Genomic DNA, 25734 nt, shown 5'->3' with positions numbered 1-25734 from the left:
TGCGTCTGAAACAGGATGATTCAAAAGTAGGGCAGCGTACGCTCTGATTGTCAGTAACCTGAAAACTTATATTTTATTGTAAAAAATGTAAACCAGAGACACACGAAAATTGTCGCTAATGCAGTTTTCTTATTTTCTTAAAATACAGTAAAACCTCGTTAATCCGGACTAATGGGGGGATAAGTTGACCGGTTTAACGAAAGTCCGGATTAACTGAAATAACCTAAAAGAACAGTAGAAAGTGCATTAAAACTCCGTTTATAGCAACAAAACACGTTTATTATGGTGTATTTAAAGGGCACAGGCCTAAATACACTATACAGTACAGTAAAATGTAAAGCAATGCTTTACATACAATGTGACTTCTAGCCACATTTTAAACCTTGCATTCTGTTTTTTTTTCGGCCTTTTGCCTCTTCGGATTAAGCGAAGTCCAGCTTATCGGGGTCCGGACTAACGAAGTTTTACTGTAATTTAAAGCTTTTAAAATGGTTATTAAAGGAGATGTACTTGGGGGGGAGTTGTTGAATGAGGGGGAGGAGGGGTCACAGGCCCACACTATTTATTACTAAAATTCAAGAAACAATTTGTTATTGAACCACTGCTTCCTTTGTTGATTATACATGTGCAGTTGTTTACTAATTATAATAGTTTCAAAAGTCTCAATCATTATTAAGAAATAATAACCAACTATTGCATGAGTATTACACATATGTTTTATCATTCTGTAAAACTCACAAAAATGATAATAGTTTTTCTTAATGCTTTTTTGTTTCCAAATGTGCAGCTGTTTTATTAATTTAAGAATTGCGAAAATTACCATCATTACCAACCAATTGTGCTACACTCTCACTGGCATGAATGTCTAATGACACGCATTCAAAGATGGCGTCTAATAGTCCCATCTAGTGCATTTTGCCCCCTATTTATATTAGATGTATGTTTTTATGAACAAAAGTAATACATAAATATTGGGAAAACCCTAGGGGACAATGTAATTTATTTTCAATTTTTTACAAAAATGTTCAGTTCAAAAATAGAGGAGGTGAGCCTGACAGCCCCCTTCGGGCAAGCTAGGTTAACAATTTGATGATGTATGCAACATAAAAGTTTTAGCCTTTAAATTTTGAACAAAATAACGTTGCTGTATTGAGGAACTGGATGAATTAAAGACAATCTTTTTCTACTTCTTTTCAAATTACGTCATAACCAGAAGAAGAATTTGTGTCCAGGAGTTTCTCATAGATTACAGTCTGGTAAGTAACAAGTGTTGCTTCTTCTAAAAGCGATCGTGTTTCGTCCTTGCACACACCTTGCACAATAGGAAAGAAGAAAGAGAAGGAAGATTCTTTACCTTTCCAATTTCCTTGTTCGTGTGCAAGGGGCAGACAAAAGCGAATCTGTCACTCGGGCAGTTGGGAAGGATGAAAGCTATTTATCCTTGATTGCTTTGAGAATGCGTTTTGGCACAGTGTACAGCGACCGCGGAAACGCTGGTAAGATAAACTGTGGCGCTTAAACGGTGGGAGGTTTTTGAGAACTGAGCCAAAACGTCAGGTCTGGAAGGTCGCGAGACTTGCAGAATCAGTCTTGCCAGATAAAGGGTAAATTTGCGAAAGAAAACCCCATGGGCGTAGTTAGGTAGAGGCTAGGGGGAAGGATACCCCCCCCCCCCCGAACGCATGCGGCACAAAATAATTAAGGAAAGTTTAAAATGCACAAAAAGTTAGACAGCTGAACGATTTTTTCTGCAATGAAACGTCTGAAAACATGGATGAGGTCAACAACACTATTCAACTTAGAAAGGGAAATTGTAGGTGATCGCAAAGAATTCTTAAGGAATTTATGAAGAAGAACAAACGAGAGCACTTATAGAAGACAATTATGTAATTTGTGTAATAACTTAGTTTTTTCCCCCACAGAACTAATCGAACAGCTTCTCAGTACTTTTACTTGCAGCATTATAATTTGTTCATTACCATGAACACTAGATTATCCAGTAATAACACACTAAAATTATACTTTCTTTATCCTAAAGAAGAAATGTGCAGTCATCTATAATAGTGTATTTATTTCTTTCATAAAATAAACACTCGACATAAACACAATTCCATTTTCATTTTGATAAGATGATGTAGGGATCACCTGTTTCCCAAGGAGATGGCCACGATGATTTTCGTAAAGGATAAATAGCATTTAGTCCTCCCCCCCCCCCAAGAGAACGGACGAAACCACGCCTATGGAACACCCATACCCACAAGTACGAACAACAATGCACAGTATGCAGACCTACGTGGCTGAGTGGTTATCACAGCGACCTACGCCGCCAGGGGTCCCGGGTTCGGATCCCGTCTTGGGCATGGCTGTTCTTTGTGAGTGTCCCTTCATGTAGACACTCATCCTCATCTTGTCGATTATAGCCAAAAGTCGCAGAAAAGCAAAGTAAAAAATAAACCAAATCAATTAATCAACAATGTAGATGCATAAGTATTCCCAAGCAAATTGTCCTTCACTTTGTATTATGCAATGAGAGCTTCAAGAATTGAGGAAAAACGCTAGATAAGCTGCTGACTACCAGCATATTATCCACCGATGAGCCATTACATTATGACCACCTACGTAATGAGCTATTACATTATGTCCACAGTCCTATGCGCATCAGTGTTCGATGAACCGTGTGCTGCGAAACATTGTCCTGGTCGCCACTGTTGTACCTGTGGGCGATTTCTTGCACTGTGGTCCTGCGGTCGCGCGACAGCCTCCGTTGGCCTCTGGCATCAACGAGCCACTGTCGACACACGGCTGGACGACGTGTTGTTTTCCCCATCGTTGCACCACTTTCGATACGTGCTCACAACAGCGGCACGAGAGCAGCTAAACGCAGCGCCGTTTCAGAGATCCTGGTACGTACCAAAGTGCCGTGCCATCGCCGTTTCAGAGATGCTGGTACCAAGGTGCCGTGCCATCACAATTTATCTCAATTAAACGGATAGATCGGCCGTTTTTTTGCATTCTGACGCCGGAGACACTACTAACAGCGAACCTGTACGCCTGCCGAATATATACCATACTGCCAGCGTGTCACGTGTTACTCTCCTCGCTTCAGGCATGCTAAATGTTAAACAGCCATGTGTTTAATCCTCTTTTCACGTATTTTCCGGGCTCAAACGTCCTTAATATACATTTTCGGCTATGTGGAACAGTTCTTAAACACAATCAATGCATGTTTTCTATGTGATCTTCGCTATAATGCAGTGGTTAATGGTATCCTCCTCGTAACCAAGGGCTTCCGGTTTCGATTCTCGTCGGCGATCATGGTGACGTAAAACAAACTTTATTTGTAGAAACTTTGACTTTTACTCTGCCAGTATGAATTTAGAGAGTTCTCCTCTGTGGCCGTGCGGTCCAAGGCGCTGTGCTTTGGGCTCCGACTGCGGGACGGAAAGGGTTCAGTCTCTGGGTTCTCGGCCTGTGTAACCCACCATCGTGAGGCAATTTGGGATATACGAGTGAGTAGCGTAACCCAGTCACGGATATCTCCTACAACGGCTGTGGGTTCGACGTGCTGACCCCACGTCACCCCATTACCGGTTGAAGATCTCCCACACCTCTAGGTAGGATTGTGGGAGGGAGACTGGCAGTCGGGAGATAGGCCAAAGCCCTTACGGGCTGTAGAGCCACGGGTTATTTATGAATTTACAGAGCTACTCTTTGAAGGGAGCGTGTAAGAGTGTTTGGAGAGGGCACCCAAATGTCAATCTTACTTCCACTCTTGCAGGCTAACGATACTCTGGTGTCTGGACCTACGACCAGTATAATCCTCTGTATGGCTGTGTGATGTCCTGTGTCTTGTCTACATATGTGCTCAGACCCCCTTTACAGTCTCAGCTTTTAACCTACATCTCAGAGACAGATGTTGATGGCTGGGCCTCGTATAATGCTGACGCACCCAAAATTTTTATTTCAGCCAATCTTTAAAGGGGATTATTTTTAGATAAAGGGATTTTTTAAAAATATGAGTTTGCTACATTTGCAGAATAATCTCGTTGGTTGTCGACAGGGGCGTATTGTGCTTGCTGACGTCATACGAGTGTCGTCTTCGGTGGGCGGTTGCGTGCGTATTTACGTTTGCGTCTATTCCTACTGCAAGACAAATACTCGATTGTCTTCCGTGCGTTCCTGCCAGCTTCTAAGTGGGTGGGTTACGATGCCATTTAACCTTCTTCCCCCGCCAAGGGAGTTATTGTTTGTAGTATAGTCTCGAGTTTCTGTCGTCACTAAAGTTGGGGTAGACACACTAATCGCATTGAATGGGATTCGATTTCAGAATGTTTGCTCCATTTCACCTTTTATAATCCTGATTGTGAAATCCCCCTCTTCGTGCAACATCGTCTTCCCAATCCTATAATCATAATCGTTGTGCACTAAACTCATGAATAGGGGTAGGATTTTCATGACAGTATATTTTTTTTTTGGTATGGGTGATGTGTTCCCTAAATATATAGAAATTCATAAACTAATTAAATGAATGTGCTTTTTAAGGTCATATTTTGCCATTTTTGCGTGATATAGCATATTTTGATGGATTTTCGGTCATATTCAGCAAATTTTTGCATTTTCAAGAAATATAGTCATTTTCGAAGTGAATTCGTTCTTACGTCCATGTTTACTCAGTTGTTTTTTGTTTTTATTGGACCGTAGCAAAATCTTTTTCATTTTTATTTGAAAATTTAGAGAAAGTATTGATTGTGGATTGCAACTCAGGCCCCTTAAAGTGAACTAAAAATAGTACGTATGTGAAAATATGTCCGCATTTAGATATTGACGTTTGAAACAGTCCAGTTATAAGGGCATATTTTTGAAAGTATAGTGCATATTTTGTAATATTTTAGGTCATAAGAGCATATTTTATTTTCCATATTTTGGTGATTTTTTAAGTCATAAAAATCCTATCCCTGCTGATAAGAATTCCTAATGATGTGTCATTGGTTGATGTTCGCTTGATTGATTGAATCAGGTTATTTTTATTTATTTTGCGTCGCTTTTCTGACATTTTCGTTAATCGCGACGATGAGGATGGGAGATGATATGATGAAATTGACGAAGGGACGCTCACAAGGAACACTCATACCCAGGATCTCTGGCTTCATAGCACACTGTGCTAACCATTCCGTCACAGAGGTCGACGAAGTCGATGTTCGAATTCATCAAAACATATGCAGGGTGAGCACAAAGTCGCTTTACCCAAAACAAGTAAGGAGAGAAAGATTGGGGAATGCGACTTTGTGCCCACGTAGTTGGGTGTTTACAATAAATGTGTTTCCAAACTGTGTGAACGGTATTTTGAAAACATACTTTTTGGGGGGCGTTCCCGGGTTCGATAGCCAGTGGAGGCACATAGTGGTTCGGATCCCACTTTAAACTGTAGGTCCAGTCCTGATTAGCCTTACTGTGCATAAAGTGGACTTACAGCACCAACTCAACAACAACAACTCTTACTTTTTGGTAATTTTAGGTATGTTCTTCCAATAGTTTTTGAAACATTTACAAAACACTTAAAAATACTATGGAAACAGTAAATTATTTATTTTACACGAGTAGAATAAAATAAATTAGTGGTGTGCAGCAGAAAACAGCGCAAGGCAAGAGATAATTCAACTTATTAATTAACTGAATTCAGCTTAACTCTTTTTTCAATATTTTCACTTCATTTTTTGGGTAGTTAGGTTACATTTTACAAATATTGGCGTAACGTCATGGTTCTGGTTCATTTTCTGGTAGATCTAATTGTACTGTGCTTTGAATTGTAGATCTAGTTCCGATAGTAGCCTGCCTATGCATGAAGTGAACTTTTAAATGAAGTTTGAAGTGCACTAAACGAACAACGGTGTAAAGTGGTAAGAAGGATAACTTTGTACTTACTGTAAGTGCGGATATAATCCCAGACAGAGTTGAATTTTTTAAACTTTGTCGCGCGAAAAGGGAAGCTGTTAAATTCTCAAGCATAGCTACCACAACTCCAGAAGTTGAATCCTTGATAAAGCACGTTCTTCGATCAGAGTAACATTGGAAAGCAATTGAACAAGCATTGCTATTTCAAACCGGGACCCACGCTTCCTTGCATATTCCACACATAAATCAGGCGTCTTTAATAGAGGCAGAACTTCGCACGCATAAAGGCCGTAACCCCGACTTGTAACAACGTTTTAATATGTATACGCCAAGCGCGGCAGCTATATGAAACAACACGACATCCATTTGAGATCGCATTTTCGTTAAAGGAGGGGGAGGCGGTGCTGTCTTAACGTGGGTTTATGGAGCATGGATGATGATCATGCATTATTCAGTAAAGTCCGCCTTTACGGAGGCAGTTAACAGGATTATCTCTCTCTTGCGACTGGATCTCGACCTGGAACGATATCGACTGCTGCGGTGGACATTTTGCAGGGTCGCGTCCGATAGTTCTGCTTCGCGCAGTCCATTTCGCAAATTACTTTAGCTCTGGGCGGGCGAATTGGAGATTTAAATTAGCTTTTCTCGTCGTCTCCACTTGTTGATTGTTGCAAACTGATTAACAAGTTGCCCCGCGTTCGGTTCTTACTCGTGGACGTTTCGTCAGTTAGAAGTTTAGATTGATCGTGATCACATGGTACAAGGTTGAATACGTACAGGTGGACCTATCGCGGGCAGCGAACGATCACTGGTTTACAAGGAATGACGTTAAGTAAACAGCGTGTCCGGTCGAATTACTACCAATAGCAGTTGAAATATCTCTAAACCAATTATGATTTTTTTTTTGTAACAGAACTCATTCAAATATGACCGGGACTGTTTTTTTTGTGTTTTTTTTTAATAGCAAATCCTTTATTGCCAAATACTTATTTGCACATGTCATCCTACAAAGTACTCCCCTCCAGAGTCCATACATTTTTTCCAACGTTCTGGAAGCATCTTAATGCCCTTTTCATAAAACCGTTTAGGTTGGCTTCGTATCCATTCCCGAACACTGCCGATGACGGCGTCATTATCCGCAAACCGCATGACTTCCAAGTGTGATTTAAGCCTTCCAAACAGGTAGAAAGAAGTCACTTGGGGCCAAATCGAGACTGTATGGCGAGTGTGGCAGAAGGTCCCATTTCAATTTGTTTAGGGTTGCCATAGTTGTTTTGGCTGTATGATGCCGTTCATTGTCTTGAAGGAAGGCCACCCGCTTTCTTCCGCTTGGATCGGATCTTTTCATTCACTTCTGTTGTCAAGAGTTCTGAGTAATAAGCTGCAGTGACTGTTCTGGCATCTGTAAGAAAGTATACATGGATACTCCCTGCGAGTCTAAAAAAAACGTTGCCATCACTTTTCCTACCAAACGGGTCCTCCGCGCTTTCTTGGATCTGGGTGACGGATGTTCGCGGCCGACAATCATGAGTAGGGGGCGGAGTTTTGCATATTTGCATTTTTTTTCCTTAAGGAAAATTCATATGCTCCCAACGGATTTATCCATTTCACTTTATGTGGATTACTCTGGCAAACTTTTATAGTGCATATATATTTGCATATTTGGGAGGTTAGTGCATATTTTCGCTTAATGTGCATATAATCTGCATATATTGGGAGTAATTTTCATGTAATTGTTTGTTTCATGTTTGTCTGCTTCATTTTCCCGTCAGCATTTAAATACCATTGCAGGTGGTCTGGTTGCGAAGATAGAGAAGCAACGACCTTTCAGAGATGACAGTCACATTTCCAAATTCCAACGAAAACACTGGGGTCGCATTGTTTGAGGATTATCTGTTAATGTGACATTTTGATAAATCTGAGTGTGTGTCTGTGTGCAATGCAGAAGTGACAATAAAGGCCGAACGAGAGACGAAGTAACAGTTCTAAACATGTAATACATTTCAGGCATTTAGAGTAGTTTTTGGCAGCTTATATGGAAAATTACCGAAATGCAAATTTACCATGATCAAACAGAGCTTTCAGTGTTGGCAACAGAAAACATTTGTTGCCTGCGTAGTTCTGGACACTGTGATTTTTATAAAGTTATGTTATTTTTTTCGGACAATGCTGCTGTATAATCTAGTAAAGGATTATTCTGTTATTTAGTACAAAATAAGAATTATATATCTCATATAACCTGCAACACAATTTTTTTTTAAAAAAATATGCTTTTATTATTCTGTGGTCTATAGTTGTGCATTATTTTCTATTAAATCTCGCGCGACAAATAGTGTTTGTTAGACCCCCATGTTACGGTAGGTGCGAATCACGGATTCATAGTGCAGATGGTTTGCTGCCCGAGTTCAATACCTGCCTATAATACATTTATCTCTGTGCAAACTCTATCGACACCAGAACCGCACGTTAAATGTAGAAATCCAGCATTGCTTCATTTAAATTGACGGTTAAGGTGATGGATTCACATTCGGAGTGTTGAATCACCGCATTAGGCCATCCAGACCATTGTTGTATGTCTGTAGTTGTACCATGTGCAATTTATGATTGTGTTGTTAATTTGAATAAAAATTCAGTTAATCTGAATCTTAAATGAAGTATTAAAAATATGGTAAAATTTCGTTGATGGTTTTGAACAGACAAAGATTAGATTTTTTTTCTTTCTTTGTCCATCCAATTTCCTTTTGATATTGTTCAAAAGAAAATAGTACCAGGAGAAGTTGAGAAAGCTGAATTGGAGAAGCAGTTAGCAATAGTTTCCAGAAACCCAGGTTTGCAGTTCCTGACATGAGTGATTTCGATGTTGCAGGGGAACCTGTCCAGGATTTGCCTAAACTGAACTTTATTTATTTATTTGAAAATTCTGAATACAAAAAAATCCATTTTACATCAGGATATCAACACAAGAAATGAAATGAACAAATACTGTCCAGTGGCATCTTGTTAAATGGAAAGAACATTTTCAAAATGCAAAGACTTATTTTCTGACAATCGCAACAGTCTGTTACCTGAAAACCTTTATAAATAACGTCTAGTATATTGAAATCCTAATGTAAAAGAATAAGATATTGTTTAATGCAACGAAAAGAGCATAGTGTTTCCAACAAGATACGTATATTACTATGATTGCAATATTGCAAGCAAGCCTCCAGACAATATAATAATTATATAATCATTTTGTTACATTATACTAAAAACATTTGTAAATTAGTCTTTTTTTGGTGATACTAAATAGCACAATTTATCACACTTTCATTTCTATAGTTGCGTTCATTTAGTTACTGATACATTTACTTCCCATGTAAGGCGTACAGAACCTTAAAATAGGTTGTTTTGAAAAATTTTAGTGCATATTGTAAGTGCAAATTTTGGCATTTTTTAGTGCATATAAATCCGCCCCCTAATCATGAGGTTCATTCTCCACGCGCTCTCTTCCCTCTCTGAAGTATTTACACCACTCAAACACAGGTTCGTGGGAGACACTCTTCCCCATACTGTTGTTTGAGTCTCTGCAAAATTTCAGATGGCTGGACTCTTTTTCCAACGAGAAATTTCATCACAATGCGTTGGTCCACGTTCCGCGGCACCTTCTGTTCGGTCATCACTCTATATCCTGTCCCATCTAACTGTGGAGCAGGGTCGCGCATATAGCGGCAGAGAAGGAGGAAGGAAATTGGGTGGGAAAAGCCAATGCGAAGCAGGGAAATCGGTTAACTTCAGTCGCCTCCCCTCTCCATTATGCAATCCCGTTCATCTCACTGTTCATTGGTGGAGCCGTCTCGCGTCACTACTTGCGCAGAAACTTGTTCTCGTTCGTCCGCTCCACAGATAGCTGGGACAGGGTATAACCTGCGCGGGAGGGAGGGTGGGGGTTGTGGCTCTATTCTCCCAAGGACGCATAACTGCTACGCATGGCAGGTTGTTTGAAAAAAATCAGTCCCGGTCATATTTGAATGACCTAGTATATGGACTAGAATGGTGATTTTCACAGTGCAACGGAAATCCGAATGTTGTTTTTGGTTTGCTGAATTTTGATCTCGGATTAGAGTATCTTTGTCTTTCAAATGTGTGAGTGTATTCAACCTATATCACAAAAAATATAATACCGAATACCAAAAAAAAAACAAAAAAACTAGATTTACGTGACCTTCGATACAGAATAATTGACTCTTGTTAATCTGTTACGCCACACACTTGGTATCGTCTTGATATTTGTCGGGCCACCATTTGGAGATCTACCGAAACTTCATACGTTTCCTCAACAAAAATTCTAAATCCCGTTAGTCTAGCATTATTAGTTTCAGAAATATTTCAATTTCTTGTTGGCAATAATTCTCTTGGATACGCCGCATGTGGGTTTATGAGATGCACAAGTACACGCTTGATTTTCATGGAAAGATACTGAGGTGTGAAATCATTACCATACGTTAAGCTTTCGTTTCGTAACGTCCGTTCACAACGCCATCTTGATGTCAGTTCTGGAAGTTATACACAAATAAATGACTTTTTTGTGTGTTTCCAGATCGATTGTCTACATGTCGAAACACGATACATAAAGTGGGTGTAATAGTAGGAAGGAATGCATTACTTGGTTTTACAATTCCTGATATTTACACCGTCAGTGGAGACTGAGATGCCAATTTAGGTTAAATATGGAAGCAAGTTATTTTGACCACATTGAATCCGTAATGGCATGGTAAGGTTATATAATAAAAAATAAAATCTATAAGTACATTCATGCAAGATAGAACATCAAACCTACACTAAATGAAAGAGATGCTCGTAAATTTTGTTGGCAAACGTTATTCGTAGGCTCTCTAAGAATATTATCTTTCGGCTAATGACAAAATCACGAAAGATTTCTCGGTACAAGTAGAAATGCCAACAACCCTTCGTAGTGAGAAATACTTTAGCCTTGAATACACTTTCAGCTCTGTCTTCCATATTTTGGCATAGTTTCATTGTGTCACTAGTACACAGTGACAGCGAATGCGGAAATAGTGAGGACACAGCTCATTCAAATACAAGTATTTATAGAAAACATAAAATCAATATTTTGAAGTCATCACTCTTTATTAACATCGCAGTATCTCGAAGGGCTAGCTCGACTATAGTTTGAGATAAAGAAGTTTCACGTACATTATAGGTGGTCATAAACATAAGAAAGTGTCTGAAGGGGTAATTTGGAAATGGACCACTATATGTTTTGTTAGTGTGCGCTCTATAATGCGCTGTGAAGGCTCGAAATTACGGATACGTTCGTTTAGAACCGTCCGCCAGGAGGCACTGCAATCGGATGCACGTTTCGGGGGAAAGATTCCACTTCCCTCTGAGGTTGAAGAGCAAGAGAACATAAGCGTATTTAAGCAAGGCTTAGGCTAAAAGAAGCTTACATTTGTAGCACTTCTCAGACAAGCTTCAGAGGATTGTCTGGGTCTCAGTTCAACGAGAGAGACTTGTACATGCAAATTTGAAATACATGACAGGTTTTGCTTCATTTATTTACTGGATTACTTTGCATCGCGAATTAACCAGCGATAATAAAAACGAAAGAATTGAAAACGGGGAATGTAAATATGTCCACTCCACTATTCGAAAAAAAGCTTGGAATTCAACAAAAAATATATTTGTCTAATAATGTTTTTTTGTTAAATAAATCTATACACAACACCTGAAATGACTAAGCAGTTTAGTTTTATGAACATAAAGAGTTTTAAATTTATTTTAAGCCTAATGAACAAAATTATCATCCATATTTCTTTCTAATGTACAGTGGGATCCATGAGTATTACCGTGCAAATTGTCCACGACTATTTTCATTAATTTTTCTCTTGCATCCTATGTGTTTTTAAGCGATACATTTTTATGTATGCTGGTGCAAAGTTGTCAACAGCTTGTTTTGAGTTTTCTTTTAATTCTTGCAGCTCTTATTGGGTCAAATAAAGTGCAAGAGCATGGTGATGGACAATTTGCACCGTAGTACTCATGGATCCCACTGTACGTAGTACGTATACAGACGACCTTCATGGCGGAGGGGTTAGCTCAGCGTGCTAAGACGATCCCGGATTTGAATCCCGGCTTGGGAGTTATTTGTGTCCCTTCATTAATTTCATCATATAAAGACTCGTCGTCACAATTAGCCAAAAGTGGAGGAAAAGCGACGCTAAATAAAAACAAAAATGACACTGATATGCGATTTTCAGACAGTAAGTTATGTAAATATATCTCGAATGCTGCTGTGGTGTAGGTTTTCAGTGGTTTTGCTAGTGTTTTAGAATGCTCATTGTTGAGAAGTATCTTCCTCACATATTCCATGTATTTCTGTCCGGTATTCTCCGTTAGAAGTAAGTTTACTTCAGTCAGCATCTGTAGTATTTATTTGCCGTACAAGTCAGTTTCATAGCCACTGGTATAGATGAAAACTTAAAGTGTGCAGTGGCCATGTCAGGAGTTGGATTCAAAGCGTGCAACGATCAAGCGACACTAATATCCGGTCTGGTACTAGAGCTCTGTGCTCTCCCTTCAAAAGGAAAAGCTGGCCAAATTAACCGTTGCCTAGCAGGTAATGTCTATTCCCCCCCCCCCCCCATTCCAGATCCCGTGAAGAAAGCGTGAGAGAAATGCTTCCTTGCGCTTCTGCCATTAATTAGCAAGCTAATCCCTCGACTCCTGTTTCCTAAACTGGCCACAGAGGAAATAAAGATCCATGCGCAAACTACCCTTTTTTGTTTTAACCTCGCGCAGTCGTTGACCTAAATCATTAAAATTCCCTCGCATCTGGCGTAGGATTAGCACAGGCTACTCGACATGTATGTTATCACTTACCTAAAATGGAATGCGCGAGTTTCTGTCCGGTCAAGATAACTTTGTTTTGGATTCCAGTCCAGTCCTTAGTTAAACCTCTGTATGTAACAGGCATTTTCTTTTATAATGACGTCATTTACTTGCTCTTCAAGCAGTGGTTGTAAAAATGCGCCTTCCTACGTGGGATAAAATATTTCAGTCACAGTCTCGTACATGGGGGGGGTTAAGCCTTGAAAAAACTTTAATACTAGAACAATAATTATTGGCGTGATTATGAATAATATTATACAATAATAAGTATTATAATCTAATAAAACTAAACCAGTTTTATTCCACATTTATTATTATTTATATTTTGCACTCAGTTTTTTCGATACATAGCAGTTTGTATTTCGGTTATTCCCTTACACAATGTAACTAAACTTCATATTTACGTCATTAACAATAATAGCTATCAAGCTTTCTGCTTTTTTAACTTGAAATAATTATGTCAATTTCCAGGGTGATCGAAGGACCGTCGTCAAAAGGAAAAGTAGTTCGCTTTGATGTCCTCTGCAGTTTTTCGGTGTTCCATTGTATAGTGTGTTTCAAAAGTCACACAGCCGCAACTTTGAACGCTTGCATGACATGAGAACCGTGAGAGATGTCAATGCCAGTTTACTCCTTATTCAAAATTCTAGAAATTAATTGCTCAAGCAATCCAGAATTTTGTCGAAAGATGCAGGTAATCAAAAGTATTAAAGAATATGCCGCGACTTCAAGAAGCTCTACAAAAGTTTCAGGGTAAAAAATACTTTTCGTGCTTTGATCAGCCTTCAGGTTACCTTCAAGTTTGAAATGAAAGATCATGAAAATCTTTTATTCGAAGATTTATTTAAACTTCCGATGATATACGAACACTTTTCAAACAGACAATTCACCCGATACAACTTGCAGGCCTAAACCTATTAGTTGTACCGAAGTTTATAACCCTGGTCTTTTTGATGATGCAGGAGAACGCCTTATTCAGAGTTGGGTTTGTGGAATATCTGCCAAATGGAGCACAAGTACACCAGCCAATCCGAAGATTGAAGCAAGATATTACCCAACGTCCCCTGAACCATCAGCCTTTCGGCAACCAGGCGAATGTCTCGTAGCCTTACAAAAGTCTAGACCACGTCACTCACAACTATGCTTATCATTGTTGCTGCTCTCAACGTCCTGTCACGGTCGCCAAAAATTACTGACACACACCTTCTGCCTTTAGGGCTTTATGTTAGGCTGGTTATAACCCTTTTATCGGACTTCTCAATGGCTTCTTAGGGTTAGTAGGACCTAAGCCCTTGCTAGGTCTGTGGTGCAATATTTATTGCAGTATGCTGCATATACCTCCCAGCAATATTCCTCCAATGATAACCTTGCACCTTTGCTATAATGTTTATTCCTAAGGGTATCCATTTCCCTCTGTTTTGCTTCAGGTGATGCGTATTGCTTTCTAAATGCAGAGCGGAAATGTCCAAACGTTTTCCATCTCTTTTCGTTTGCCATAAACCAAGCCTTGGCTTTACCAACCATTAGCGAGGACTTGGTAAGGGAATTGACGTCAGACATTCGGAGAATTCGATTGGATGAATAGTTTAAGTAGGAATTATCTTCTACCATTTTTTTCCGTAGAGGTTCTCTACTTCGTCTTATTCTGCCACTCCTTCTTCGTTTCTTCCTTTGGCATGGTTCAGAATGTTCGGGGGATTCGGAACTGGAAGAATGTGAGGAGCTAGATGTTCTTACACACATCTTCTTTGGTAGAGTTTCCATCTCTTCATTCCTATTCTCCTTGCCTAGCTGTAAGGTCTCCAACTTTGAGGTTAACGTTTTTATAATTTCCACTTGTTGTGTCTTAACTATTTTTGATTCGTTGCATTACGGTTCCGTGACTTTTGAAACACACTATATTTAAGAATACTGGATGTAAGAGCATATGTAAAGAACATTACAGGTATGGGTTTAACACCTCGGAAGTAATGATGCAAAATTCTGTAAAAGCCTGGCATTATGAAACAGTGACGCTGCTAGGAGGAGGACAGCCCCTCCCCAAGAGACAAGGAAGACTTCATATTTGAACGAAATCTTACCCCTAATGTTACATATGATATCTTAAGGATAGAATGAAAGTGACTGACCCTTCGCACTCCGTTTTTGGCTGGATTTCAAGTTGACCCCGTAACCTTTTGACTCCAAAAGCGAATCAGATGGAACCTTTGTCTCCTTCTCCAAGGACTGGTGCGTGCCGAGGACCCGCCACGATATAGATGGGCATCAAATTTCGTGAGAAGCAGAAAAACGCAAGTGAGGCCTGGCGAAACAGGACTTTACTAATCTGACGACAACGAACTCTCGCGTGACACTCTTCTAATCTTTGCACGCTGCTCCAAGATACTCGGAGTTTTTTGTCGTAGCTGGACAACAAAGCGTAAGCAGCATGGGTATTGTTGCGTGGATTGTCATAAATTATTCTTCAGGTCAGGGTGTGTAAGGGGTAAGGCCCCGAAAAGTCAACCACACTTCCACGTAGTAGCCGGTAACCGATTCTTGCAGGGTAACGAGGCTTTGGCGTCTTGACCCACGGCCGGTAAGTTGTCCTCAGTGGCGGCGGTTATGGATGGCCGTGGGGGTTCAGCTGCCCTCGCCAACATTTTTTCCACTTTTGCCCTTGCACTGACTATGCTAAACCTTATCTACCAAGGGAAAGTAAACTGTCCTTGCCCCATCCCCAGTTTTAGAGCACAATCGCCGCCACTGGTTGTCCTTGTTTGTGCCGAGTGTCCCTTTACAGCCACAGCTTTTAACCTACGTAAAGAGATTTGAGCAGTGGCGGCCGGCGGCAACTATGATGGGTAGTGCCAACGTGATCAAGAAATCGAAAAAAAAACCCTTCGCAATGCCCCCCCCCCCGCCCCCTCCTTGAGGTTGCGCCAGTGGCCAAGAGGTTTATCCTCGTTTGGTAACGTGGAAAACAACGTGTGTTTAATTAATAACGCACTAATCCGATTCATCTTCACTCACTAACCTATCTTTATACACTACAGGACACTTCCCTAAAAATATAACAATTAGAAGAGGTAAGGAAAAACAAATCATATCATCTTTTCCTCCGCCATGCACACGTATGTTATGAAAAGAAATTGTCGAAATGCCAAAGGAAACTCGCATCATCATAGGATTTTTTACTTTTATATTTTTAAAAAAGTCTGGATGACCCTCTTCGTGCATCTATTATCAAAAATGTTCATTTAACTTTGGAAAAATACTAGGTTCGTTTCTCCAAAGTAGGCAGAAATTACTTCCCCAACGGGTCTTATAAATCAGTCGTATTTAGCGACTTTTCTCTGAAGGTGTCAACTGTGTCAACACTGCGAAAATTCCCTCGCCGTGCCAGGCGAAGATGGGCACGGTTTCTTATGGGCTAACCCCGCCCCCTGCCACTTTGTTCCCGGCTCATGGTGGAAATGTTCCTCGTTGAGACTTCTTCAACCCTCTGCACGTGTGTCAACTTGGTTAGGCCAGCTCTTGGGCGGCACGGACTGTTGCCTCGCGAGGGTACGAACGAAACAGCTGGCGATGCAGTGAGGAGGTTGGGGCGGTCGTCACGTCAGCTTGACCGATTGCAAGATTCGAATCTCCTTGTCTGTAAACTATGAATGTTTTCATTTAACAATACTTGGCGAGGTATGCGTTTCTTCTGAGGGTAGTGCCATGGCACGGTAGCTCCACCCTTTGAGCCGCCGCTGGATTTGAGTCCCCACAGACAGCATAGTTTTAGGTCCCGGATTCGAATCCCGGCCTGGGTATAAGTGTTCTTTGTGAGTGTCTCTTCATCAATTTCATGGTATCATCACTCATCCTCATCTTCGCGATTAGCCAAAAGTGGCAGAAGAGCGAAGTAAAATAAACCAAATCAATCATCGTCGCGAACCCTAATGAGATGGAGTTTGAGTTCGTTTAAGTTCACTTTTTATACATGTAGGCTAATCGAGACTGGACCTACATTTTAAAATGGGGTCCGAACCGCTGTGTATTTCCACCGTGAAGCAAACCCGGGACCCCTTGATTACATGACTTCGATATTATCACTGCCCCATCGGGGAGGTCTCTCTATAGGAATGTAAAAAAAAAGCATTTCCAGTTAGGTATTTAGTGCAGCAAGCAGCAGGGTGCGTCAGTATACAATTTGGAGTCTATCTGTAACTTGAACAGAAGAAGAGGATCGTTTTCCATTGCGTATCAGTGCGTGCCGCATTGCCGCGGCTTCATCACCAGCTGGTCCATTTTCCATTCAGCCCAACCCCCATCCACACTTTATAACGCACGTGCGTCTGCGTGCGTAGTCGCTGGTTCTTGGATCGATCGCTATCGTCCTCAGCCACGGCCTTGCCCATCTTCGTAAGGATCAACGCAATTCGTAATACAAAGCGTAATTTTGCCTACGCATAGTGTTATTCAAGTTCATCGCGGTGATCACATGATCGCTCGAATTAATTAATTAATTGCCGTAATTTTTCGAATCCAAAACGTCAAGGCGCACCTTAATTATTGCTTCGGCCTTTGAGAAAGAAAATACTTCCAATTTAAGGTAATACCGATACTTTATTAGAACAATACCGTAGTATTATATGTACATTATTGTTACATTTGCCGTTCACAGTACTGCCATTTACATTACCAATTGAACAATAACAGCACATTACACTACTATATTACACATGCAGGATGTATATTTATTGACCTTTAGAATGTATACATTCATAACTTTATCATACATTTCATTGGATCACATTTTCACTACATCTCATTACAAAGCTTTTCCTTCTGAATTTAATTGATATACAAGATACACTAGTTCATGGAATGAATCATGATACAATACTTAATTAGAACATGAAGAAGACAGTAGTGCAGAACATATTGAGTGAGTATAAAATAATACCTTTTGAGACACATCTAAAGGGGGAACCTCCCGAAGTAGCCCGCCTCCACCCGCGTACTTTCGAGGGTATGCTCTTAATGTCCTGGTACCTTTAAATAAACCAGGACGTCAGTTTCCTGGATTTAAACGGTTCCCCCGCCTTTTTATCGTCCTTCTTTTCGTCTTTATTTTCGTACGTAAAATACAAATAAAAGTACAAAAAAAGAAAATACATGGAGATTCTATACATAGCTACATTTAATAATAGTGCAAACTGACACAGTTGAAAGTACACGATAATAGAAGCAAAAAAGTCTCAGTAAACATGGGTCTGCAAACGAATCGTTTTCGAGATAGTTGCGAATGTGTGATTACAAGCCGCCACGGACTTCATTGTTTGTAAATGTCATCCTAGTTGGTAAAATGGTAATAACGTGTGCGAATGTGTGGTTAGAAGCCGTCGCTGATTGCATTTTGTAAACACCGAGTGCTTTACTCTTTGCGCGTTCCGAGGTTTGCTCTTTGTTTACAAGACAGAACATTTCCGAGAGTTGGCGTTGTATGGGATACAATCAGTACCCAGTCTAATCGTACTGTGGGAGTCAAGTCAGTTGTGCTGTACTGCGAAGTCAAAATGGAACCTTACAGCAACGAAGAGTACATTTTACCAACTAGGACGACGTTTGCAAAGAATTTAGTCAGTGGCGGCATGTAACCACACATTCGCAATTATATCGAAAACGGCTCGTTTTGCAGACCCATGCTTACCGAGACTGTTTTGCTTCTATTATCGTGTACTTTCAACTGTGTCAGTTTGCGTATTACTTATGATACACCCTGTATATACTCGGACCAAGACGCCATCAAATCCAAGGCACACCTAAATGTTGAACATCCAAAACCCGAAAGAAAAAATAGTGCGCCTTACAATGTAATCAAAATTGCTTGGCACATGGACCATTTTGCACCATTCTAAGTATACGAAGAAGAAGAATCCTCTTATCTAAGACCCTTATTTTAAAGTTAGAAAATGGGTGTAAAGAGACCTTTGTGAAAAGTTAACAGTGCAAGGTTGTAAAAGGGACCTGCACAGGACAAGAAGTACATGTATAGACTAACTGTTAAGAGACCCGCTCTTCTCAAAAAGCCAAGAACATTTCTTATAAAATTGTGATCATCTCTCAACATGGACATTAAGCATTTCAATTAGGCACCATAATTCCATAAAAAGGCAAACGCACATATTTCTAAAAGAGATAGTAGGACTTTGGAAAACGAAATTGGAAAGTAATAATACATGAAAATACAGAAGTGTTTTTAAGGAAGATAATTCTAGGCTCCTCGCGTAAAAACACTTTAAGTCAAGAAAGCAATTTTACATCAGACAGATTCTTGTAATAGCAAATATTACAGACATGATGTGCAATGGGATCCATGAGTATTACGTTGCAAATTGTCCACGACTATTTTCATTAACTTTTCTCTTACATCCTGTGTGTTCTTAAGCAATGCATTTTTATGTATGCTGGTGCAAAAGTTGTCAACAGCTTGTTTTTGAGTTTTCTTTTAATTCTTGAAGCTCTTATTAGGTCAAATAAAGTGCTCGAACATGGTGATGGACAATTTGCACGGTAATACTCATGGATCCCACTCTACATATATGGATCATCACTGTTTAGAATCTGTATTCTTACCCGATACTAATTATAATTTCTATACCTAATTGATTCAATGTGACTTGTGAAAGGAACAGAAAACCACGGTTTGTGACTTATGTGCCTTTTACATAACACCGTAGAATTAACATCCGTGATCAATTTGATGTAATTTTTTTTCTTTAGCGTCACTTTTCTGCCACATTTGATAAATCGCGACAATGAGAATGACATGATATGATGAAATTAATGAAGGGTAACTCACCCAGGCCGAGAATCGAACATGGGGCTGCTTGTGTCGTAGCGCTCTGTGCTACCCACTCCGCCACGAAGATCGGTGTGATCAATTTGAATCTATGTGAGAAAAATATACACTTCATTTAGTCAGGAGACTCTGATTCGATTCGGGGTGATCGAAATCAGGTGGGAATTTTCTCAACTGTCATTTCCTGTATTGCACTTCTTGTGATGTGCTAATTTAAAGTGGTGCCTTCATTCGTGTTAACGCGCATGGTATGAACGATAGTAGCTACAAGAAATATTCCTATTCGCAAGATCTCAGAGTTCCAAGGGTCAACATTGAATCCTTTGCCCCGCCCACACAGAGCGTATATTTGCTTCATGTGCTTGTCTACCCTGATTGACTACAGACTGTACAAATATGCGTCGAGGAGACTCTTCCTTCATTTCTGTGCTCAAATTCAGGAGTGGCAGGTCGTGAGGGAAATTTATCTTGGGCCAGGAGAGAAAGAAAAGTTTCTTGGAAAATGTAGGTATTTTCTCGTAGTGTGAATTTTTTCAAGAGAGTACGATTTACGTTAAAGAGAAGGGGCAATTTTTCTTATTTCTTTTAACAACAGCGTCATTTCAAGTAGTAGTCATTTTTCTTCTTATTAAATGATACATTTTTTTTAGAAGTACAAATTCTTTACTTTAAAAACGGCCAATCTGAAGATGGGAATTTTCATATCATAGTCACATTCTTCAGTGTCAGGTTGGCAACACTGCTCGTATCCCCAAGCGCTCGCAATATGACGTCCATCACAAGCCAAGTCAGTCTTCCAGTTGGGAGGTTGTTAGACAGTGAGCTATAATAATCTTTACGCAGCGCGAGGAGATTTGCGGAAGCGAGTCTATTGTGTTTACTCTCCATATAGGATCGCTCGCCAACTCCTTCGAGGCACTGTCGGTTTGTTTTTATCCCCACTAAAATCAGGTCACATCGAAATTTTGACGAAAACATGCCGTACTTCTGCCTATAGGCGCAATTGATTTGAGATGCGTAAAGTCGAAGCTTTTCATATATCTACAACATCTAGAATCAAATTTGGGAAAAATAGAATTCATAATGGTTTTCATGCGTACTTGCTAACCTTCTAGCAGTTTAGAACGTTTATCTTGATAGAAACAAGCTTGCATTTTAAAAATGGAACAATTTGGCTTTAAAACTTGGATTGCATATCGGTTTTTCAGCATATTATGTACATTGTTCTCATGTTTTAAAATATGAACTATATACCTCCAAAGATTATCTGTAATCAAGAATATTAGTAAATGAATTTTTCTTCATGAACCCAACATAATCACTTCTTTACACGTTTATAGTATACTGTGACCACAGATAAACGTATTACGTTTATAATACGTTTATCTGTGCTGTGAATTTGTACTTTTCAAATATTCTGCCAAGTTAGACTCAGTTGTTCGAGATTTCTTACGTTGTTTGCTCACTAAATGCATGTTTTATGCAGAAGATTTGAAAACTGATAGATATATTGGACAACGTAACCTGCCGGATCATGGCGGTAGTGTATCTTCTTGCTGCCCGCATGCCAGATATATTTTCGGTGAAACCACCACAACACTTGTTTTCTGGGGGAAAAGAGCTCAGCGATATCCAGACAACGTGAACTTTGAACTTAAACATCTACCAATCCTCGTACCAGACGACAAACGTTGACATCATTTGATTTTACTGTTATTACATGTAACTTCACAGTAAATACTAAAATCGAGCATGAAAGAGAGAACCAATATCATTTATCAGCAATTGTAGTACTCATGCAATATATAAGTTCGTGTTTTCGCGCCTACCTGTAAGAATTGGGTGTTGACTTTACATTCACTAAAATGCAATACACATTCATTCTTTAATATAACTTATATTATTCTTAGTTGTATGCACTTTACCACTTCCTGACGTTTTCGAATACAAGCACTCTCCTAGCAAATTGTTCGATTCCGTGGTCGTAGCGAACACCGGAAGGAAAGGATTTGCATGTGCTTGCTGTTAGCGAACACACAAACTTGCCCTGTCTTGTTTGTCCTTGAAAGTGGTCAACATGCAAGTGTTGCTAGTGATATCTTATGATCATTTTGTGTTTGAAATTAGCTAAATGAAGGATCCTCAACAATTTAGGTTACCTACATGAAAGTTTTTGTTAAAATATTGATATATTTCATCTTCCTTAAAAAAACAAATTTTACATAGGAAATGCAAATGTTAATCAACCTAGGTTACTTTTTGTACAGAGGACAACTTCCTAAGACATTTGTAAATGTTGTCATCAAATTTCAGTTGTTCCAAAGCTGTTTTCATCCGGGTGTCGATGTTCATGTAAGTCTTCTTCCTTTTACCGCTAGAGACTCCCAAGTTCTACCTGCCTAATTTGGAACATGGCTAAATGCCTACGTTGTTATGTTAGGCTAGCTATGTTTAGTTCTCTTAGCCTAAATAATATTTTTTTATTGTATTTATGCTAATGGAACCTAACCTAACCTCGTAGGTATTCCTCGTCTCACGTCAGAACACAAGGTAGCAAAACTGTTGTGCGATAAGGAAGACCCGATTGAAGAATGATCAGGGGTGAGTCAGGTCAGGTCAAGAGGCAAAAGCCACAGAGGTGTTTCTCCACGCAAGTTGGCTAATCACGGGCAACACTTGCATGCTGACCAGATTCAAGGACAAATAAGACAGGACAAGTTTGCGTGTTCGCTAACAGCACGCACCTGCAAATCCTTCCGTAACTGTTTTCGCTAAGAGCACGTGTTCGTTACGAGCACGTTCGCTAACATCACGGCACCAATTGTTCAGTTTATCGATTTTTAATTGCAAATAGTCATGCGTCAATTTTTTGGCACAATTTTTGCAGGCAGTCAAACTGTATATGTAACCTCAAAGATGTGGATTATTCTGGACGAAACACTCGAGCCTATTGGCGGTTCACAAAGTATATAATTGAGAACTCACCGTCAGATGGCAGGTCGATCGATTAAACGAATTGGAGTAAGTACTCAACATTAATAATCAATTACTAATTAAATGGAGTGTTTCTATTCTCTACACCGAATAACGTGGTTAAAAAGGAGAATTTTAGTTTTTATGATGAATTATTGATACAGTCAAACATGACTTGTTCCCATAACAACTCAACACAACAATGGAGTAGTTTTGAATGATTCAGTAGGTGGCACTAGTGTTCCAGAACACAGCACCTATGGCTAGAAATCGCTAAAAAAAAAGTAGGCGGTGTGAGTCAACGAAATGACAACGAAACGTGCCATACACACGGAATATAATAATACTATCTTTATTTAACGGATGTTCAACATATGCTGTTCTTCCATTATCTGTAGACAGGATGTGGAGATACTAGTTTTTGTGTGTGTGTGTCGATTAGTACCTAGTTTTGGTTCCAAATGGTCGAAGGATATGAAATACTGACTGATTTACAATACAACCATTCTGTTCCTCAGAAATCCAATTTCTGCTTTAGTGGTGGTCTTTACTTGAAGAACGTGTCGAAGTGGAGATTGAAGGAAAAGAAAGTGGAGAACATTTCCTGACGGAAAGCTGCAAATCGAATGTGTAACCAAGCGAAATTTGAAGGAGATGAGATGGATAGAGCGTTATAGTCGTCCCGGTGGCCATACACGTTGAGTGATCGATACAGGATCTTGTGACGGAAGGTTTCGAGTTCCAAGTTCTGGTCGTTTTTTTGTGTGAATCCTTTCATCGTTCATTCTCGTCGTCGCGATTAGCTTAAAGAGGAAGAAAAGTGAAAATAATATATTTTTTTAAAAAAAAATAAGCATTGTACTTTTTCTCGTGTGTTTACTAACCTTAGGTCCACTTCAAATACAAATTGGGCAAACAGGATTGAACTTTGTTTAAAGTCGGATCCGTGCTACTATGTACGCTCGCCGGGATTCGAACCCTTAACCCTCTTAATTACAAAGTGTGCTGTGAAATGGCATTGACAATGAGGACAACAGGACGGTGGCGTGTTCAGAAAAAAATCATGAGCGGTTATAATTTTTTGCTCCTAGTAAGTGACATACGTATTTTAACATCCGACACATTTTTAAAGCAAAACCTGGGCCAAACTCCTCTAATCTCCTGATCACATAAGACAAGCAAAAGTGTGTTGTAAACATTAACTGGAAACCGATTTTCTGTAATCTCTTGTTGTGAACTTAGAAACTTCTAATGACCCAGCAAACTCACACTTACCAAGACATTGATGTCTATTAATTGTATGTACAGTGGGATGCACAAGTATTGCTCGATAATTTGTCCACGACTATTTTTGTTAATTTTTCGTCTTGCATCCAACATGTTTTTAAGCAATGGGCCCTTACCTCTGGTGAAGAGGTTGCCAGATGCTTGTCTGGCGTTTTGTTCCAACTCTTGAGTCTCTCATTGGCTAAAACAAAGAAAAAATGTGGTGATGGACAATTTGCTTGGATGGCAATTCATCAACGTACGTGTAAGTATTATCAAACAAATTATCCATCACCATGTTTATACTGTTTGTTTCGCGCAATCAGAGCTGCAAGAATTGAAAGCTGTCTACTCCAGTATTCGTAAATATCTAATATCTATCTAATGAACACCTTCATATATTTCTTTAGCATTCTGTCATATGCAAGCAATAAGGAAAGATATGTTTTCATTCATTGTTTTTAAGCAATTCATGCAGTGACAGAAATACTCGATACTCGCACATAGCATTATAACTTGAAAAATGGAAACGAACACAATCTGAAATCAAGATGAAATAGTTTGATTTGTGTGTTGATGGCTGATGAATGCTTGATTGATTGACTTGCTTTATTTCACTTCGCCTTTTGTGCCACTTTTGGCTAATTTGCGAAGATGGGGATGAGTGATGATATGATGAAATTGATGAATGGACACTCACAAACATCCATGCCACGGAAGCCGGTTGGCTGATGAATTCATTGCGGTTGTATGTGCACGATCTTAAAATAGGCACGATCAAATAATAGCATAAAAACATGCATAAATATTAGATTTCATATAGGGGTGTAAGGGGTGAGACCCTTTCTGATGGTACCCCCGTACTACCCCCTACATCAGGCCTCCCCGATGGCGTAGTGGTAGCGTCGTCTCCTTGTAATCAAGGGGTTCCGGGTTCGATACCCGGTTGAGGCACATAGTGGTTCTGATCCCACTTTAAACTGTAGGGCCAGTCCCGATTAGCCTTACTGTGCATAAAGTTGACTCAAAACACCAACTCAACTACCCCACATCAGTGGTTCTCAACCTTCTTGAGCCCGTGGCCCGGTAAATTCGTTTTTTTTAAATATTTTTTTTTTAACTTTATGCATTAATTAATATGTACCCTTAAAATGCAATATCAAGAAATGAATTATGGCATAATCATAGAGAGTATAGTGCGATTAAGTCTAGGCTGGTTGTCAAAATATAAAATCTGGTTTAAATTAATTAACAACGACTGGATTTAATGGAATCTTTTAGTTTCCTTAATTTCGTAAGTGCTGATTTATATTGAAATGTTCCATTTAGGACATTGAAAAATTCCCATTAATCAAAATATTTACACTTCAATAAATTTGTTAATGATAATAGTTTGCTGCTCAACTAAATTTACCATGGTGTCCGTTCGTCAACATTCGGGAATGCAACGATCGTAAGATATTTGATCGCTCACCGCCACTGTATAGAGATAGGATTTCCTGCTATCGCAGTCGGAATACCGAACGAGAGGTCATATTTCCAGCTAGTTGCCAGCTCGGGTTGCAAGTTGCTTCACTCTTCCAGTCCTTACTCGAGAAATTCACATTTGGATGCGGCACTTGGGATACTCCACGCTCAGCTGCTTTGATTTCTTACCAGCACTGGCCAGAAAGGATTTTTCCTCTTATCGCCGGTGAATACCGAACGAAACCTTGCGTTGACAATGCTTGCGAAAATGTAGGAGTACAGTGGGATCCATGAGTATTACCATGCAAATTGCCCTTGACTATTTTCAGTAATTTTTCTCTCAAGCGATGGATTTTTATATATGCTGGTGCAAAAGTTGTAGGAGCTTGTTTTGAGTTTTCTTTTAATTCTTG

The 25734-nt window shown here is 39.6% G+C and overlaps 1 protein-coding gene across 5 annotated transcripts in view; it reads left to right on the top strand.

The window, feature by feature from the left end:
* Positions 1-25734, top strand: part of LOC145999543 (sodium/calcium exchanger Calx-like) — a 173475-nt gene that overhangs the window by 69118 nt on the left and 78623 nt on the right. For 4 of the 5 annotated variants that reach the window (XM_083136538.1, XM_083136540.1, XM_083136536.1 and 1 more), the window contains exon 2: positions 1198-1256. The exons of the other annotated variant lie outside the window; for it this stretch is intronic. The gene's annotated coding sequence lies outside the window, so the exon portion shown is untranslated. The remainder of the gene's footprint in view (positions 1-1197; positions 1257-25734) is intronic. 5 annotated transcript variants of the gene reach the window in all.

This window comes from Lepisma saccharinum, chromosome 15 (genome assembly GCF_977018435.1).
Source record: "Lepisma saccharinum chromosome 15, izLepSacc3.1, whole genome shotgun sequence".
NCBI lineage: Eukaryota > Metazoa > Arthropoda > Insecta > Zygentoma > Lepismatidae > Lepisma > Lepisma saccharinum.
Note: the sequence above shows the minus strand (reverse complement) of the source record. Positions and strands in the feature narration are given on the sequence as shown.